The sequence below is a fragment of the Suricata suricatta genome, chromosome 1, assembly GCF_006229205.1.
Source record: "Suricata suricatta isolate VVHF042 chromosome 1, meerkat_22Aug2017_6uvM2_HiC, whole genome shotgun sequence".
NCBI lineage: Eukaryota > Metazoa > Chordata > Mammalia > Carnivora > Herpestidae > Suricata > Suricata suricatta.
Genome location: NC_043700.1, coordinates 132890071 through 132896243, shown reverse-complemented (window position 1 = coordinate 132896243; position 6173 = coordinate 132890071). Strand labels below are relative to the sequence as shown.

The 6173-nt window shown below is 37.4% G+C and overlaps 1 long non-coding RNA gene across 1 annotated transcript in view; it reads left to right on the top strand.

Annotated features, from left to right (window-relative positions):
- Window positions 1-1186, top strand: part of LOC115286957 — a 3095-nt gene extending 1909 nt beyond the window's left edge. Inside the window, exon 3 of the long non-coding RNA XR_003906341.1 lies at window positions 1162-1186. This is a non-coding gene — a long non-coding RNA (uncharacterized LOC115286957). The remainder of the gene's footprint in view (window positions 1-1161) is intronic.
- Window positions 1187-6173: the final 4987 nt, after the last annotated feature.

Below are 6173 nucleotides of genomic sequence, written 5' to 3'. Positions count from 1 at the left end.
AGAAAGTGGTCTAATTTCATTCTTCTACATGTTGCTGTCCAGCTCTCCCAATACCACCTGCTGAAGAGGCTGTCTTTTTTCCACTGAATACTCTTTCCTGTTTTGTCAAAGATTAATTAGCCACACGCTTGTCGGTCCAGTTCTGGGCTCTCTATTCTATTCCATTGGTCTATGTGTCTGTTTTTGTGCCAATACCATACTGTCTTGATGATGACAGCTTTGTAGTAGAGGCTAAAGTCTGGGATTGTGATGCTTCCTGTTTTGGTTTTCTTCTTCAATATTACTTTGGCTATTCAGGGTTTTTTGTGGTTCCATATGAATTTTAAGATAGTTTGTTTTAGCTTTGAGAAGAATTCTGGTGCAACTTTGATGGGGATTGCATTGAATGTGTAAATTGCTTTGGGTAATAATGACATTTTAACAATGTTTATTCTTCTGATCCATGAACAAGGAATGTTTTTCCATTTCTTTGTGTCTTCTTCAATTTCCTTCCTAAGTCTTCTATAGTTTTCAGCATACAGGTTTTTTACCTCTTTGGTTAGGTTTATTCCTAGGTATTTTATGGTGTTTCATGCAACTGTGAATGGGATCAGTTTCTTGATTTCTCTTTCTGTTGCTTCATTTTTGGTGTGTGAGAATGCAACCGATTTCTGTACATTGATTTTGTACCCTGCAACATTACTGAATTCATTGATCAGTTCTAGAAGGCTTCTGGTGGAGTCGATTGGGTTTTCCATGTAGAGTATCATGTCATCTGTGAGAGTACTCTTTTCTTGACAATCACATGTAATTTTTTTCTTCTTTAAAAGAAACAGCAGTAGTGAGGCATAATTTATATACCACATACTATATAGTATATACTGTATATAATTATAGTATACAATATATAGTTAATAATATATAATATTGGTATATATATAATTCACCCGTTTTGAGTATAGGATTAAATGATTAAAACACTGTCACCTATCACTTTTTACTTAAGTAGACAATCTTTTTCATTTTGAGAGTGTTTGATAATATATTTTAGCTAGGATTGTATTATTTTGATTTCTATTTGCTTGTTAAACTACTAGCAATTACTGAGGAAGTTTTTATAATCATTGAAGATTAGTGAAAACAGAAACTTAGGTCTAAGCATTGCATAAAAATTGGTTTCAGAACGTGATCCTTGGGGTTCCTGGGTGGCTCAGTACGTTGAGCATCTGATTCCTGATTTCAGCTCACATCATGATCCGAGGTTTTTGGGATTTAGCCCTATATCAGTCTCTGCTGTGAGTATGGAGCCTGCTTAAGATTCTCTCCCCATACCCCTCTCCCCTGCTCATGCATGCTCTCTCTCTCTCTCTCTCTCTCTCTCAATCTCAAAATAAAAAAAATGTGATCCTCAATTTTTTCTTCTAGACTCCATGTATAGGTCTCATTTTTCTTGTCATAACAAAATACATGCAGTATAGTTCATTTAGTGCTACAATCTATATTATTTATTATATGCCCTATTTCCACAGATCAGCAAATCAATTCATCATATATGTTGGATAGAAGTTATATTGTCAACTTAATGTCTATATGGATTTTGTGCTTTAAAGAAAACATTTTTAAAGACCCTGCAGAACCCCTATTTATGAAGTCTGTATCCCAGGCAACTTCAAAGCTTTCTAAGGAATATGCCAAATAGACAGCTGCTATAGCTACTACCAAAGAACAAATCTTTGTTCACCTTGGCATCTGGGTTTTCCATTTGTTGGCCAAAAGAAGCGTAATTTCAGCATTGTCTGGAGCCATCCAATAAATACCAGTGGGTAAGGCCATTAGGAATACTGATGAAGAGCAGTTGTTTGTTAAATGCCATAAAGGCCGTTATTTTGGCTGTTAAAATTAGTTTTCTGGGTAAAAAAAAAAAGCTATGATATTCCATATTATTTAACTGAAATTTTCTGAATTCCACCTCTTCTTATAGCTCACTAAATCTCTCATGGGAAGGTATGCTATAATTTAAAAATTATAACTTAAAACTTAAAACAAATTAGGCAATGAGATTACAGAGTAACTTGAATGGCCATACAGTTAATAAAATTATGGAACTTCAATACAGCAAACAGAAAATGGCAAAGATACATTAAGAACCTTACAAAAGACTCATTGTAATTTCCCTTTAAAAAACTCCCTCACAGTATTATGATGTATATTAGCCCAGTTTACCTAGAAAACAGAACTAGAGACTGATGTGCTAATGCTTTACTAGGGAGCACAACCCCAGGTAATAAGGCTGAGGTAAAACAGAAAATGAGATGGAGAGAAAAGAGAGCAAATAAAAGTAATTTGTTAACTACTTGATTACAGATCCACAAAAAAACATGACCAGATGCTCAGTCATGAAGAATGTCTCCTGAGATGATGTCTGGAATTCCTGTGCCTTAGAATAATCATCAGCAAGAGGAAAGGAATAGGTTTGTTTGTCAGCTCTTACTTGTTCCTGTATCCTTCCTGGTCAAAATTCTTGCCATGGATACTAATGTCATTGTACTTCTGGGTTGTGTAACCTGGCCATTTGGGCATCTGCTGGAGAAATCTAGGTCATACATTTCATAGATCTGGTTGAGTTGGACAGGAGGAAGTAAATTTGCTATGCTTTTTCCCCTGACAGGAGCCATAGAGGTATGCCTAAGCTCCATGCTCACTTTGGGAAAGATTTAGAGAATAGTTATTAGGTGAAAAGTGAAGGGGCAGCTACCAGGATTCTGCTGATTGAGTATAGAAGGACGGGGAGTCAGGTAGTACTAAATGAATCTAGGAAGCCTCATTGATGTATTTAGTATGGCATGTTACTTTATAGAAATTCAGTATATATGCATCATTAACATTTCATGGACCTATTTTGGTTGTCTACTATGTTTTGAGTGACAACCTGAATTACAGATACGTTGATTCATGTTCAGTTCTTAATTGTTTGGCTAGATGATCAGGACTTCCAAGGAATGGGAAAGGAAGATTGGTAATAAGGAAGTCTAATCGACTTAGAATGGGAAGATATTTGTTTTGTTCAACAAATTGTGAAGATATTTGTTTTCAACGTTAATATCCACCAAAGGGCATCCATCTTAATAGCCAGGTATACAAGATGATGTGTTCTCTACAGGTCAGTCAACTTCTTTTCCCAGCTACCCTACTGCTTGTTTAATGGGCTTATGAACAGAGTGTCATGATATCAGTGATGGAAGCTATGCATGAGCTTAACATCATGGTATACACTTACCAGGGCTAACCTGGTTGATAATACTGCTGAGTTCATACTCTCTGACATCAGAGACTAATATTGGGCCCTTAGTATGGTACCAGTTCTCATGGGTTGCAGCTAGACCCTTGGTAGCAGATTAATTACATTGGATGTCTTTCATCACGAAAGGGGAATAGATTTGTTTCTTGGAATAGACATATTTTGGATATAAATTTGCCCTTCCTTCTTGTTGTACTTCTGCCAACACTGGACTAACTGAATGACTTAACCTCTTCATGACATTATATTAAGGTTGTGTTTGGTTAAGAGACTCATTTGCAAACAAAAGAAATGTAGCAATGGGCTCATGCTGGTGGAGTTACACCACATCCTCCATTACCCAGAATTGGCTGGCCCACATAAAAGGTGAACTGGCTTACTAGACCAGTCAGTTATGGTGTAAGTTGGGAAACTCTTTCCTGAAAGGATGGGATTATCTTTTATAGGATGCAGTATATATGTTGAATCAAAGACCATTATATGAGATTGTCTCTTCTATAGCTAGAATACATAGGTACAGGAATCAAGGGATAGATATATAGTGCTCTTCTCAAAACAGCACATAACAACCTACTCTCAGATGTTTTGCTTTCTGTTCCTGAAATTTTGAGCTATGCTCCTTTGTAGTCCTTAGTCCCCAAGGGGGTGGGAGGTGAGGAGTCAGGAGTGGAGATACTTCCATTTGGAGGTGTAGTAATGGTTCCACTGAATTGGAAGAGAAGACTGCCACCTGGTTATTTGGGGCTTCTTATTCCATGAAAAAAAAAATAGGTCAAAAGAAAAAGGGGGTTGCTTTTCTGGTTGAGGTGCTTAATTCTAATTACCAGAGGGAAGCTGGGTTGCTGGTACATGGTGTGAACAGGAAGATAATGTCTGAAATCTTGTGGATTTTCTGGGGTGCCTCTTAGTACTTTCATGCTCAATGGTAAAATTCATTGGAAAACTATAGCAATCACAAAGAGGCAGAATTTTTGAGGACTCAGACCCTTTGGGAATAATTTTGGATTACTCTACCAGATAAAGAGCACTAGCCAACTAAGGTTCTGGCTGAGGGAAAGACATATAATGAATGGATAGTGAAGGAAGTCATAGATACCAACTGTAGCCTAATTGCCAAATGCAGAAACAAGGATCACAGTAGGTTTATATATATTCTCTGTCCTTATAAAATTTACATATACCAACCATTTTCTTATTGTTATTAATTTTGTATACTAGTTGGTGGAAGTTAACTTTACAATCTGGTTGTTAGGTAATGGCATATTTGGTGACGGAACTTGAGGAATGATTGATATAGTCAGCAATGGGTACAGTGACTGCTAGGATTATGTCTCTCCTCATTTTGAGGAAAAGATAAGAACTTCATCATTTGTAAATAGGATGGCTCAATTTTGCTAGGTGGAAATACAGAGTTGTTGTTGTTTTAGAGATGTTCAAATATGTTAGAAAGGTACATATGGAAACCAAGTAGCCAAAAACATGGTCTGATGGTCTGTAACAGTTACCAGTTTATTGCTTCCCAGCTCCAAATCTACTATTCATTGCCTGCTTTGCATAATTTAGATGGACCCTAAAAGCATTTATCTTTTGCATTAAACATGATGTTAAACTTCTTCAGTAGAGTACACTGGAGGAACTTTGCAATAAGGGGATTCCCTAGTGTCAGTGTGTTCCCAGGTGCTTTTAGCTCCTCGTCCCTGGCTGCCAGTGGTACATGTTGGGAGACATCTAGTAGTACTCATTCCCAGTACGTTTCATTGTCCTGTGGATGGCTTCCTATTAAGTTTTATAGGCACCCCCATGAGTGGATTCCCAGTGAGTTTTGTAGGCCCTCCAGCATTCAGGTCACAGCAGTGGTCTATCTGTGACTTGGAGGTACCACAGCTTGTTAGTTCCAGCTCTAGTTTCCTGCCGTCCAGCTTCAGCTTACCTGCACATGGAAGGTGTTTCTGTCTTGAGAGTTCTGGCTACAGTTCCCTGTCCACTAGCTTCAGCTTACTTATACTCTAAAGGAGTAGTTCCTGATTACCCAGCAATTATGGATTCATCTGGCCTGGGGAAACTCCACGAACTTCTCTGCCAATCAGTGATCTCTAGCAATACATTCTCCAATGAGTTCCAAACCCCAGAGTTAGAGGCTCCTCTTCCAACTATATTCCTTCATTGGGTATTCTCCCTCAGCCCTAGAGTATTCAGCATTCTTTTTTTATCCCATTATAGTAAATTATGTTTAAAATCTTTGTATTAAACTTTCTCTTTTTATGGGACACCTGAGTGGCTCAGTCAGTTAGGTGTCCAACTCTTAGCTTTGGCTCAAGTCATAATCTTACAGTTTGTGGGACTGAGCACTGAGTTAGGCTCTGACATTGAAGAGCCTGCTTGGGATTCTCTCTCTCTCTCTCTCTCTCTCTCTCTCTCTCTCTCTCTCTCTCTCTCTCTTTCTCTGCCCCTCCCCTGCTCATGATCTCTCTAAATAAATACATAAATAAATAATAAAAAAATAAATTAAAAAAACCCTTTTTTCCTCTTCAAATTACTTTGAAAACTAGTATTAGTGTTTTTTCTCTCAGTCAACAGGGATTGATATACTACCTATCTCTGAGATCTGTAAGAAATCTTGCATGAAATTTCTTTCTCTTTGAAAGAAATTTTTTAAGCATAGGAGATTTTATTTCAAATATCTTAGTGGGTGTTTTCCACTTTAGAGTTCAATTCTTACTCTAGAATATGAAATGTAGGTCAGGGGTGTAGTAGACCTGTTGACTGAATGGTAATTAGAACATTCATATCATAGGAGAACCAGGATAGAGTAACACTGACCCTTGTGATGTTTTTCAGTAAGAAGAAAAGCTTAGAGTTCCCTTGAACCAGTTCAAATTAATAGATAAAAATTAGG